A 14,867-nucleotide genomic window follows, 5' to 3' on the forward strand; every position below is an offset into this window, starting at 1 on the left:
AATGTCCAGATTTTGGCCTCATATTTGTGGTCCGTTTTTCATAAAATTGTGGTATTCTTGACAAATTAGAGGTAAATCATTAAAGTTTGAAGTTAGAAAATAATGACAAAAGACATTTCAGGTTTCAGAGCTCATAGTCTTCAGAAAATGCATGTTAACGCGAAGCCTGTTATTCTATTAACATTCTAAGTTTGTAAAGAAATATTTAAAAAAAATATTCCTATGTTGGACCTTTATTTATGGCTTTGTCCCGATTTCTTGCTCTAAGAGGTTGAGAGGAATGCTTGTGGGTATCGTTTCATGCAAAAATTTGTAAGAACAGTTTGTAAGACCTGTTACACCCCCCACCACTCCCTTCACAACTCGGGGCTCTCTATGCTAAATTACAATTATGGCAGTTAATTGCATTTCAGTCAATTATCGTAAAGCATAACTCAACTAATCGGACAAATCTCAACAGAATGAGGGACAGATCCAGAAATAATTAGGGACACTTTTAATATGTTAGTACTATTAACCTGAAACATTAACAGATAGGGTTACCATCTGTCCCACTTTGCGAGGGACAGTCCCTCTTTGGACAGTTGTGTCCTGCAAAGAATTTGTAAAAATGGCAAATGTCCTGAGATTTCAGGACAAAATTATTTCCTATATTTTATGTAAAAGTTGTATAAAACAGTTATTCTGTATCTGAAACACCTAAATGTTATAAGAAACAGAATACACAACTAAAATGCTACAAGAATAAGCTTTTATTTAGGCAAAAAAGGGAAGTTTTGTCCTTTGTACTGGCCATGGGTATGTTTCGGTCTGCAAAATCTGACGTCTGTACAAAAAATGTCCCACTTTGGACATTTGAAAAGGTGGCAACCCTGTTAACAGAATAAAAGAATACGAATTAATATGCATTTTTCGAAGTAAGAGAAGTTTGTCACTGTAATTATTGCAATTATTTATTCAATGTAAGTCACCATCTTTTCCCCAAATGCCACCAATTTTAGGAAAGATTATAGATTCATAGATTCATAGGTAGGTACTAGGCTATCTGGCTCTAGGGCCTATATAAGCCTAACCAAAAAGGTACCCTGGCTTTTGCCACCTAAGAAAATTATTTTCTTGTGCCCCTGTCAAGCAGAGCCACAGAAGTGATCCCCGGTGTAAATTTCTTATTTCCCATCCAATCATCAAGATTTTTTTGAAGAGTGCTAATGAGGAGCTCAAAAAACACATGTTGCCAGTCTGCTTTTGTGTTTTTTTTACACATCCCGCATACTATTTTATTTACTTACTTTATGTGGAGTAATTACACATCCAGCATATCATTTTATTTAATTACTTTATATGGAGTAATAAATATTCTGCGGATATATTTCCAAGTAAATATTTCTGAATATAAAGTAGTGGAAATTGAACTTACAGATTTCCAAATTAAACTTTTGTTATGCTTATTTTTTTATATTATCCAAGTTACTTGCAATAAATAAGTTCCAATAGTATTTTTACATATATGTGTAATGATTCAAAATTAAGTTGATAGATAGATAGTAGTATGTTTCTCTAGTTGCAATACTTTACACATTCATTTTTAAAGACATTACCAAAGGACAGCAGTAAGGAACATCTTGCAAACAACATTTAAACAGTATTTTGCACACATTATTCTAAACAGTTTTCAGAGAGAGAGATAGGTACACACTTGTTCCTTCAGTACATCACTCCCACCCGAATCCCCCCCCCACACTATTTCAGACACCCTCTACAGAGAATATAATCGTCTATATTCTCAAACTTGAACTTTCTTACCTTTCTTCTTCACAACATCTGTTCTAGTGTGGTACTAATTATGTGAATAATTTAACATTTGTGAATTAAATGAATCACTGGTGATATGTTTATAAAGAAACATTTGCATTTCTTAACCCCATGTAGTTCTCTCATTTAGAATCAGTGTGCCTACATCAGGCTTATCTAGCCACCAGCCTGCCCAAAATAATAGTAATAATAATAATAATAATAAGTGCCCTTTTACTTAAGGTAGATACCACTAATGACCCAGACAAATTCTGTTTGTCTTGAGTGTTCACTTCTTCCTCCTTGCCATCGGTCATTCACATGTTTCTTTCTCGTATTGGCTTATTTTCCATTCCCATGATATATAACCTATCCATTCACAACTCATTTTTCCCATTTTTACACATGGAATTTGGGTGTCACTTCAACTGTGACAGTCATTTGTAGCCAATGCTCACACCACTGGTTGGCTAGCCCTGCCGTGGTTGTTCTTCCATACAACAAGCCTGTATGCACACTCACAGCTATAGCCAATTTAGAATGTCCAATCCAATGAATGCATGTCTTTGGAGTGTGGAAGGAAACCAGAGCACCAGGAAAAAACCCATATGAACACAGGGAGGACGTGCAGACCACAGACATAAGGCATCTGTCCAGCCGAGAATCACACCAGATAACCTGTTGCTATGAGGCAACAAGACTACCTGCTGCATCAACTTCATTCCCACAAACTAGAAATTCACAAATATGCCTCTACGCCTTCCTCAGTGTAACAGCTAAATGTATTCCAGCCTCATTCCTATTCAGTGCCATCTTCCAGCTTCCCTCTCTCTGCATGTCACCCACATTAGAACCTGTCAGAAGCCAGTCCCTTAGTGCTAGAAGCTAGCTAGGTACTTGGAGAGCTCCCCACATTAAACAATTTCAGATACAAGCACGTCACTGATCCCCATCACTATACTGAGGGTAGCAGTGACTGTTCCCTCTTTGGTCTCATATTTAGGTGTGCATCAGTCTATCTATCTATGTTATCTGTTATGTATGAAGGAGGTAATGGTACCAGTAATTTCCCTTCACAAAGATAACAAATCTGCAGTAACATGATATGGGTTAACCATAGTGCTTGTTGTTTGCAGCAGGTGTAGAGTTCTCATTTATTGATCTTTTTTTTGCATGCCTTGGGTGGCTTAAATAATACTTGGCATATATGCATGTAACTTGTTGTCTGCAAAAGTGAACCAATAATTCAGGCAAAATAACAATAATAACTCACAGCGGTTAGAAAAAAATTAGTCCACCAATAATCAGTAATAAATATTTATTCTAAGCATGAATTTTGCAGATAGCACTCAGATCTATTGGTAGGAGATTTGATTTTACTGTTTTAGTAGATGCATAAGAGAGCATACCTGTGTGTGTGTGCATTATAATGTCCATTTTATACACTGCTTTGGATAAATATATTAATATGATGGAATATATATTTGATGTATGTGTGAAGCCAGGGATAATGAAATAATTTCCCATTGTACCCGCTTTAAATTCATTCCCAGATGGCTAACATGTAGCTTATTAGAATCTGTTATTAAATGCTGATCTGTAAATGTGAGTTTTTTTTTTCAAACACCTTTATTGAATTATCACTTGTGACATCAGCAACTTTACTTTTATATAAAATATATCAAACTGATTTAAGAAGTTCACATTTACAAACATTATACTTCACATTATATTGCTATATATTAGATAAGCTAAGCAGCATTACATAAATTATTAAATTCCTGCCCTTTTTTTAAACAAAAAAATCTTTATTAAACCATCACGTATGAGAAAGGCAATCATACATTTGTATTAATGAAAACAAACCACATCAACACAATCCTAGTTGCAAGCATTTTACATCACAAACCATACTGAGATACTTCCAGTGCAAACATTACATAGCTCATGAGGGACAGAGGTAAAGTTTGAGTCAAATGTATTCAAGGAGGTTTTACATAACTAGGATCTCTAACCCTGCAGCCATGCACGAATATATTAATGACTGGATTGTTAACAAAAATAGTAAGGCACTTGAAATGCAAGCTATATAATATACAGTGTTATCACATTTTGTTATGCAGTGTACCAACAAGGCATTCATTTTTGAAACAATGTCTACCTGCTCTTTTAATTTATAGGAAAAGGAAGACACTGTGACACTAATTCAAATCCACGTCGACACTAAAACATTCCGTGCGTGCTGTCCTTTCCAGTTGTTGGAATATGAATGTGCTCATTAAGAAAATATTATAAAATGTTTGATGACTCCAGTCCTGCACTATGACCTGATCAAAATTTGAATTAAAACATATTATACTTTGTGATGTTTTACTTTTCAGAACTGCAGATAAAACAAGACTGGGAGCACTTACTGGAAAAGAACAGCTGAGTACTGATATGGCCATATCTTAACGTTTCCCTATTAAGTCCTTACTAATTCCCCTTGATGCACTGTCTATACAGAGACTACAGATTCAAAGCTGTGTTGCTGTTATTATGCATTTCCCAATTTCTACTCCCAGCTCTCTTATAATGCACTTCTACCTTTAGTTTTTAAACATTTATTAAAGAGGTAAGCCCATTAAGCACACATCCTCAGTTCAAGGCATTACTTAATCAAAGCAGCACAATATACAATTGGACACAGGGATTGAAACCTGTGAGTAAAGGATGATGTCTGTTGTCATCTCATAGTATTCAACTTCTCATCTAAAATGTTGGAAACAAGTTGCTTGACGAGATGTGACACTGTCAAACAGCAATTAGGAGATTGAGCTTGAAAGGGGTGGGGTAGAGAAGAGTGGCAGAGACACAGGTGGCAGCTTGAAGAGTAGCGACTTTAACCCGCACTAAGAAAATACTCATCCACAGAGCAGGAGGTGCTTTCTTGGACACAGTTCCAGTGGGAATGCTGAAATAGGATACTAGTTTCAGTGATAAAAAAATTCACACATCTAAAGTAATGAATATTGTTTCAGGGTTAAACCATGCCCAGAACTGGTTGCATAACAAGAGAGGTGCAGTTCCTTTGGGCTACTTTGAGCAAATTATTTTCCATTAGAAATATTCATTTATTTTCTAGGAAAATAATTTTTGATGAACTGATCATTAAACATGAAACAAAGATCAGAGCATGATATGCAAGGATCATCAGGATAAACAAACTGAGAGGTGGGGGAGGGAGAAAAGAAAGGGCAACACTTGGGCAGGTACAGGAGACTCTATGCCTTTTTCCATCATTAACTTTATCTTCTTCTGTTTTTTCCCAGTTAGGGGTCACCACAGCAGAACACATGTCCACTCATGATTGGCAGTGAAGTTTTACAATGTCAAGTTGCCAGACCAGTGCCCAACCTTCCACAGAAGGCACACACACACTTATGCCTAGGGCCAATTTAGAGGGTTCAAACCATGTACAGCATGTCTTTGGGATGTGGGAGGAAACCCACATGACCACAGGGAGGACATGCAGACTCCGCACAGAAGGCACCCCAGCCAAGGATTGAACCAGAGAACCTCTTGCTGTGAGGTGACAACACTAACTGCTGCACCACCATGGCTATGCTTTTATATTTGCGTAATCAAGAAGAAATACAGTTTGAAGATAAAAGTAGAAAACTGCAAGGGTAATATACATATTTTTTTCCACAGAAACAATAGTGAATGCTGAGAAAATCTCTTTGAAGAGAGAGAGGATTCACAATATACTAATAGTTCAAGAGTGCTTGAAACTAAAATACTCATAATAGGCATGATAGGCAGGTGGATGGTCACCAAGGTCATTGTAATACAGTCTTAGACAGATCATGTTAATAAGTAGTTAGTGATGATATAAAAATCCTTATCTGTGATTAAAGCCTACATTTTAATGTGTAGCTTTTACTTATAAAGACCCTGGAGTCTAGTGTCTCACCTGTTTCAATTCTAACTGCAATTTAGTACCCACTACATCAACTGAAAACTATTACAAGAAGCTTTGAATCTTTTTACAGAATAATTTCTCTGTCTCGTGGGTCTACACTGTTTCAGTTTTTTACCATGCCCACTGATTTTCAAATACATTTTTTTCAAATAAAGCTGTTCTTTTATCTTTTCTCTGTCTCCCATGACACTGGTTTTTAATGTATCCAAAGCTCTGTTTAAAAGATCTTTAATCTTCCTAGCTGTCTGTCTGACTTTATTGCATTTTAGTCGACCTCCTGTGAACTGCTTTTACTCTTTCAATACTTGTTTCTGACGCATTATTTCCAGAAATGCGTAGCATTTTTAACAGCTGTGCCTCTTTCTTCAGCTGCTCAAAGTAAGACTTTTCTTGTCGAAAATGTAGTTTTTCAGTATGAGCTATAGCCTTAACCAATGCAAAATTCTTTTTTACTTTATTATGAAAATAATGACTGCTATTATTTATTGCTTTACATTTTATATCTCTGTAAGATATTTTGAATATAGTTTGCTAGTTTTTGCCATCATTTAGCAGAAAGAAAGCAATTTCTAGTTATAAAACATCAGGCATTTGTAGGTTTTTGATTTTTTACACCAGACTCAACTGTCCATATCAGGGTTGCCCTACAAAGAGGTACAACTGGTAACCCTTAGTTTTGAGCATTATTTCATCAGTGAGAAACCAATATATGATTGTATAATTTCTCCTTTCACACTGCATATCTCACCTTCCCCTAAATCTGAATGTCTTATTGTACATGATTTCCACAGAATCCATTGTAGTGCATTGTGCTTCTCAAAGATGTTTCCTTTTTACAGCATTTATCTTATTGCATCTTGCTACTATTTACACATGCTGTTCACCATAAAACAGTGCCAGGTTCTGTCAAAAAACATGGACAAACTGTTATTAAGTTGGTTCAGCATGGCACTACGATCAGTGATCACACAAAAAATATGGCTGTTGCAAGTACTCACATGCTAATAGGTTATGACTGACTTGTGTTGCTACCTGCTTTTCATGATAAGTGCCAATTTCCTCTTACTGGATCCTAGTAAACTACATAGCAATCTCTGAACCCTAACTGTAACTGTAACACTCCCATATGGTATCCAAGCCTAACCTGAAACATTGCTCCCTAATCTAACCTTAAAACTCTGTGGGGGTGTAACCCTGCAAACCTGGGTAGGTTTGACATACTGCTGAGTGTTTCCTTGTTCCATGTTGGCCCAGTACATACTTAACCAGTGATAACATTTGGTGTGTGATCATTCGGTAAAGTAATGGTTCACTGTTGTCATCTTGGTAAAGTCATCTTCAGGTAAGTGGGTTTTCGATTATTAGAAGCAGATCCATTCAGGTGGCAGCTCTTCTCTCTCTGCATGGCTGCTGCATCTTGCTAGAACACATAGTTATGTTTGTGTGTGAGCAGCAACCTATGGGAGCTGCAAGACACTCAAGTTACAAGCTGAGAGAGACTGTGCTCTGTGAGTATCCGGGACTTGTGTACATGAAGTGGACCCAAAAAGGGGCCTACTATAAGCATTCACATACTACTAACTCACAACTGACTTGCTCACTGCTGCTTCCTGGACAAGTGTCTAACCTTCCATCAACTCAAGCCTAATAAACTATATAGCCCTTCCAGATCCCTAACTCCAACCATAAAACTCCAAACTGCTCTCTAACCACTAACTAAAGGTGGAGGAGTGTCCATATTTACCAAGGATATTCACAGCTCCAGGCTAGTTGCCCAACACAATGCCTCTGAAATTCTCCAGGTGCAACCAACACTAGGTAAGACTGCAATCCAGACTGTAGCTAGCTACAGATCCCCCACCATGCCCCAAGATTCTCACTACACCTTTCTAAACATACTGGAAAATATTAAGATACAACCAAACACCCTAATACTGGGTGATTTCAACTACCCTGCCATTAACTGGGAAAACTACTTTGGGTACCAGCACCCTTTCCCAACAGTTCTTGGAATTCATAAATTCCAATGCCCTGGATCAACTAATCCATTGTCCCACCAGAGGCTCCAATATCCTAGACCTGGTCATTACCAACATGGGAGATAGATGCTCCACACCAGTGGTCACCCCCTCATTGGTCAGGTCTGACTATAAGCTAATCACCCTTGACATCCACATCCCACCCCCACCCCCCCAGTAAGGAAACCTCTGTAAAAAACTTCTCCAAAGCCAACTTCATGCTACTCAAGTCAGAAGTGACAAACTTCATGACACCCATGCAGACAGGAAAGTTCGACAGCTAAATCCTACACTAAGGCACTGTACGAGCACATCCACTTGTGCATGAATCGTGCCATCCCAAATAGAACCAAGACACTCTCCTCCAGAAAAAGGAAGCCAATCTGGTGGTCACCTGCCATAAACAAACTATAGAACAGAAGGAAGAAACTGTTGCAGAAAAGAGGAAAATCCTAGGATGCAAAATACTCCCTTTCCAGCCTTAGTAAGAAGCTGAGATCCCTCATAAAATCCTGCAAAGCTAGTTACGAAAATAAAATTGCCAAAGATTCCAAAGACAACCGCAAGGCATTCTATAGTTATGTCAAGAATCTAAATGGCAATGCTCAGATTTTCTCTGAGCTACAACGGAATGGCATTAAATATACTGATCCCAGGGATATTGCCAGTATCCTGGCAGATCGATTTAGTGCCAACTTCACCCACCTCTCACTCCCTAAAGGGCCCATTTCAATACCAAAAGATTGCCAAATTCCAGTAATCACGGCCACACAGGTAGAAACCACACTCTCCAAAGCTAAGAATACAGTATCCATGGGACCAGATGACATCCTGGGCTGTGTACTACATGAACTACAAAATGAACTGGCACCTCACCTATCTGTCATGTTTAATCATAGCCTCACCTCAGGCTTTGTGTCCACTGAGTGGCTCACAGCTGCAGTTATCCCACTCCACAAGGGGGGATCCACCTTGGATCCCGCAAACTACCGTCCCATCAGTCTGATGAGCCTGATCTGCAAGGGCATGGAACGCATTATCATGGAACTTATAAACAAAGACATTGGCAACCTTCAAACATTGGACCCCACCCAGTTTGGGTTCGTGAAGGGATGATCTTGTTTCCTCAACCTGATTGACTTCTTCAAATCAGACTCCAGAGCTGTGGACGAGGGTAAGGCAGTCCACACAGCCTATCTGGACCTTGCCAAGGCCTTTAACACCATCCCCCAGTCTGGAATCTTAGATAAACTTACTAAGCTGGGCATAAATCACTACGTCACTCGATGGGTTGCCAACTGGCTTACTGATGGAACCCACACTGTAGAAGTGGCCGACTCCAAATCCAGCTCCAAACAAGTGCAGTACCTCAGGGTTCAGTCCTGGGACTGCTCTTGTTTGGCATCTACTTCTCTGAAGTACAGGCATTCAACACTAAGGGGCTCTGGCAAACAAAGTTCGCAGATGACTGCAAACTGAGAGCCATTATTGAATCCCCAAATTATGTGGATATTCTACAAAAGGGCCTTGCAGAAACAGATGCTTGGTGCCAGAGCCATGGGCTCAAGCTTAATGCCAAGAAATGTATAGTTATCCCCTTTGGGAAAAACTATGTACCCATGAATTACCACATAGGTGGCAGTGCACTAAACACCGAAAGTGTGATGATAGACTTGGAGACACAGGTGGACAGTGGTCTCACCTTTGATAACCACATTGCCACAACAGTCAGGAAATCCTTCTATGTGGCACACCTCATCACTAAGGGCTTTTCATCCAGAAAAAAGGAGGTCATTGTCCCACTGTACTCATCCTTCACTAGATCCATTATAGAGTACAATGCCCCATTTGGTATGTACCTTACAAGTCATCTGCAACAGCTGGAAAGGCCGCAGAAATACCTCATTAAAAGAATCCCAGGCCTAAAGCAGATAGCCTATGCTTAACATACAAGGCCATGCCAAACCCTGAGCTGTTGGACATGCTCTACATAAGGAAATCCCAATCCCTCAGAGCCACACACTCCAGGGATCTAAACCTTGTCATCACAATGAATAAAACATGCTGGAGGGATTGGTTCCTGACCCAGAGACTCCCCATACTCTGGAAAAGACAGCCCATACATGTCAAGAAGAGTGCCTCCTTGGCCCTCTTCAAAAGGAACCTTAACGATAGGATGGGAAATAGGAAATTCATCCCGGGGATCACGTCAGTCACCCTGCTAGACAGGGGTCCAGGGAAGTAAATATTGTGGGAAGAAATATCCAGGAAATTGTTATGGCTCGGCTTGTATAGGACCTAGGGCTGATAGCCTACTACCAACCTATGAACCATAGCCTGAAAGCTTGTCTAGCTTCCCAACATCTCAGTCCTAGTAAACTATATAGCCCTTCCAGATCCCTAACTCCAACCATAAAACTCCTACCTGTTTTCTAGCCATAACCTAAAACCCTAATCTAACATTAAACCCCATCTCAATCCTTAATCCTAAACTCCTGTATCACTCCTTAAACCAAAACTCCTTGCTCACTAGAAATTGATCTCCAAATATAAATTTCCTTGTCAATCCTTAACCCTAAACGCACAAACCACTCCCTAAACTTAAATTCCCAAATTGCTTATTACCCCTAAATTCTCTGATTGCTCCCTAACCTTAATCTCCACAGTTATTGCTCCAGAAACTACACTGCCTAATCACTATACTACCTTTAACTCTCTGATCACTCCATAATCATACATTCACCAATTGCTCCCAAAACCTACATTTTCTAATCACTCCCTTGATCCCCAACCCTAATCCCAAACCTCATTCTCTTACTCTGCATAAGGCTAAGCATATGCTCCTGCCCACTCCCTCTCCAGAGCTGCAACATGTATCTTACTTGAACCTGGCTACATGTTAGGACAGCATCCCTACTCTCTCCCCATGTCTGCCACATCTTGCCTGAATACATAGTAAAGTCTGCAAGACATGTGAGATAGCAGCCTAAACACTGTGTTCTGTGAGTAAGTGGGTCTTGAACAATTGCTGTAGACCCAAAAGAGTTATATTGCAAGCATTTGTGTCTTATTAGCTTGTGGCTGACTTGCAGTCTCCTACTTGTTTGACACAAGTGCCCAACTTCCCATTAGCTTGATCCTAGTAAGTTACAGATTCCTCCAGAATGCAAGTCTAAATCAATAACTTCTACCTGGTTTCCTAAACCAAATCTGAAACCTGACTCCATAACCAACCCTAAAATTCCACCTTACTATCTAACCCTAGATTCCCCATCTTGCTGTCTAACTAAACTCTGTGAATACTCCCAGGCCTTAATATCACCAATCACTCCCAAAACCTAATTTCCTCAATCATTCTGTAACACTAAACTTCCCAGTTTGTTCTCACATATTAACTCATCAATTACTCCTGAAACCTAAATTTCTCAGTTAGTCCTTAAATTAATTTCTGTGATCACTCTCTTACCCTAAACTATACAATTACTTTCTAAATCTAAATTGTCACATTGCTTCCTAATTATAAACTCCCTGATCTCTCTCTAAATCTAAATGCCTTGATCATTAGCTAACACTGAACTCTCCAGTCACTCCCTAACTCTGAACTCACTGATCACTCCATAAACCTATATTTCCTATTACTCGCTAAACATAAATTCATAGTCACTCCTTAGCCCTACACATCTTGATCACTGCTTTACCCTAAACTCTGACATTGTTTCTCATCACTAACTTCCCAACTTTTTCCCTAACCTGAATTCCCTAATTATTCCTTAACCATAAAACTCCATCTCACTCTCTGACCTTAATCCAAAACCTTTTTCCATAACCATAACCCCAAGTCCCTGATCACCTAATAAACCTAAGTGCTAAATGCCCACTGCTTCCCTCTCCCTCTGCACAGCTGATGACTTACTTTACTCAAACTCTGCTACATGCTCAGGTGAAAGTTCCACTCTCTCTATGTGGCCGTTGCACCTTTCTCAAACATATAGTCACGTTCAAGCAAGAATGGCAACCCACGCGACTTGCAACATACGGAAGTCCCCAGCTGCTAGACTGTGATCTACAAGCTGGAACTTTAGCAGATAAAGTAAATTCCAAAAATGGATAGCATTGAATTAATGAAAGTTGCTTTTGTTAAGATTAGCTGATATTAAACTACAGATAAAGAATATGTCTAACATAAAATGGATGTTATTTTTTTACCAATGTTTACATTATGGTGTTGTAAACAAAGCTTGTGAGATTATAATTATGACAGACGCCATGAGATGAGTAATGCTTCTTTTATCTTTGCTATACTACAGACTGGATTTTATAGTATATTGATTTAGATTGTTTTATTGCATTTTATAATTTTGAAGAGAAAAGTATAGCACCAATGATTTTTGTTTATGAAAGCTGTTTCTATTTCACATCAGCAATTATTATGTTATCTAAGACACAGGCAGAGGTCACACCTCCGGTAATAAACTGTGTGAAAAAATGAACTCAAACAACTCAAACAAACTCGCAAAGATACACGGCTGAACAAAACCAATAAAGAGAGTACAATACATGCTAAAAAAACAGGTTTTAATAAAGACGGTAAGCGCTTTCACAATATCTAATTGCTTCTTCAGACCAAATAAAAGCAAATAAGAGCTGATTAAATAGTAACTGCAAATATAATTAACCAATCAACTAATCACAGATCGTTAAAAATATCATATGACTATATAACAAAATAATGTAAGCAACTAATAATATCAAGTATTATAATAAAAATACAGTGCAAAATACATCAAAATCATAAAAACATGATTCATCTCCTAAAGTTCGTAGTTTTTAACACTGGTTTCAGGGAGACAAGATCATTTAAACCTGAGCTTTATGGGCTCTAAGTCTCAAAATCCAGCATAACTCAGTACGCTCAGTGTCATTAATTGGGTCCCCTATCCTCGTGCTCTCTTGTACAACCTCTAAAACCTGAAAAAGAAACCTGTGTTCCTCCCCTCTATCTCTTATGTGTTTCACCAAGGCACTATACTCCAAACCCTTTCTCGTGCATTGCACATGGTCTGTTATACGTTCTCTCAAATGCCTATTGGTTTTGCCTATATAAAACATTCTACATCATTCACAGTGGGCTAAATATACTAAATGTTTAGTGTTGCAATCTGCTGCTGCCCTGATATAAAATGTTCTACCAGTATCAGGGTGCACAAATGACAGAGACTCGTCTATATAGTTACAAAAAGCACATGCATTCTAATTCCTCGTGCCTTATAAATTATCATTTCCCTTAGTTCGTATGGCCTTTGGATAACATAGCCTCTGTTTATTGTAGAGAGATGAGAAGTATGGCTTAACAGTGGTATTCCTGTTTCTTTTAGCCAACATGCAAGCTCCTTCAACCTCGGGCTTTTTATAGCCCCTATTAATGAAATCATGACTAATCTGTTGCAAACTTGCTTCAAGTTCATCTATGTTAATAGAGAGCCAGGAGGCTTGCATTGTTTGTCTCTTAGCAACATTAGAGAAGACATCCGGTTCTTCAAATCTCTTTATTCATAAAGGTATGAGCGCTTTCGCAGATTATATTGCTTCATCAGATACAAACAAGAATAAAAAAATACTGAATTAAATACTCTAACAAATCAGAATACATTTCACTTAACTCTGAAAGGGGCACAGTCCTAACAATACATAACATTATGCACACTAACTAAGAAACGTATAAAATGAATAAAAACAATATATCTAATATGAGTATAAACTCATTTTAAAACAGTAGCTACACAGATACTCTATATGAAGTACTGCTACTTCATCTGCATGGGTTGGATGACAGGGTGCCCATTAAACCTAAACTAAAGAGTAGGTGCTTACGCAGATGAAGTAATATTCATTTTATATGTTTTTTAGTTAGTGTGCATAATGTTATGCATTGTTAGGACTGTGTCCCTTTTAGAGTTAAGTGAAATATATCATGTGATTTTAGAGTATTTAATGCAGTATTTTTTATTCTTGTTTGTATCTGATGAAGCAGTATAACCTGTGAAAGCACTCATACCTTTGTGAATAAAGAGATTTGAAGAACTGGAGCAGTCTGCCATTTTAGGGTTAACCTGTGTACTTGGAATTGTTTGCTTGTTTATTTTATGTGAGTCGGAAACTTGCAGAATCATGGTGGTGCGTGTTTTTTACTATTAGAGAACACATCTGGTGTGCATGCTGTTAAAGATGGCTGGTATGCAGTAGAATATTTGAACGAAAATCTCAAAAACTCACTGCAACACATTATTACTGTCCCATTCAGCCATAATTAAGTTGAGGCCTGTTATAGAGCAATATTCTTTTGTAGTGAGAGATAGTAACCCATTCGTACAAGACCTGTATGCACACCTAAAAGAGAATCAACAGGAAGGCTTTAATTTACTGGTTACACTAGATGTAACACTCCTATTCACTGTGATACTGATATGATGTCCTAAAAAACAGAGGTGGCAAACTTCACAGCACGCATGCAAATGGGGAATAGTTGCATGACTGCCGAATCATACGCTTATGCACTGTACGAACACGTACACAAATGCATGGATCTCGCCACACCCAATAGAACCAAGATGCTCTCCTCCAAAAACAGGAAGGCAATCTGGTGGTCCTCTGCCATAAACAAACTCTACAACAGAAGGAGGAAACTGATGCGGAATAAGGTGAAGTCCCAAGAGTGGAAAAACTCCCTTATCAGCCTCAACAAAAAGTTGAGATCCCTCATCAAATCCTCTAAAGCTAGCTATGAAAACAGAATTGCAGCAGACAGTAAAGACAACCACAAGGCCTTCTATAGTTATGTAAAGAATCTCCACGGCAATACCCAGATTTGCTCTGAGCTACTGCACAATGGTACCTCCTATACTGAGCCAACAGATGTTGCCAATATACTGGCCAACAGATTCAGTGCCAACTTTACCCCTCTCCTCCCCCCAAAGGACCAATCACAATACCAGTAGATTGCCAGGCACCCAGTACTACTACTGCACAGCTTAAAATAGCATTGTCCAAGACCAGGAATACAGCTTCTATGGGACCTGACAATATCTCTGTCTGTG

This window comes from Protopterus annectens, chromosome 11.part0, assembly GCF_019279795.1.
Source record: "Protopterus annectens isolate FY-2018-M chromosome 11.part0, PAN1.0, whole genome shotgun sequence".
Taxonomy (NCBI): domain Eukaryota; kingdom Metazoa; phylum Chordata; order Ceratodontiformes; family Protopteridae; genus Protopterus; species Protopterus annectens.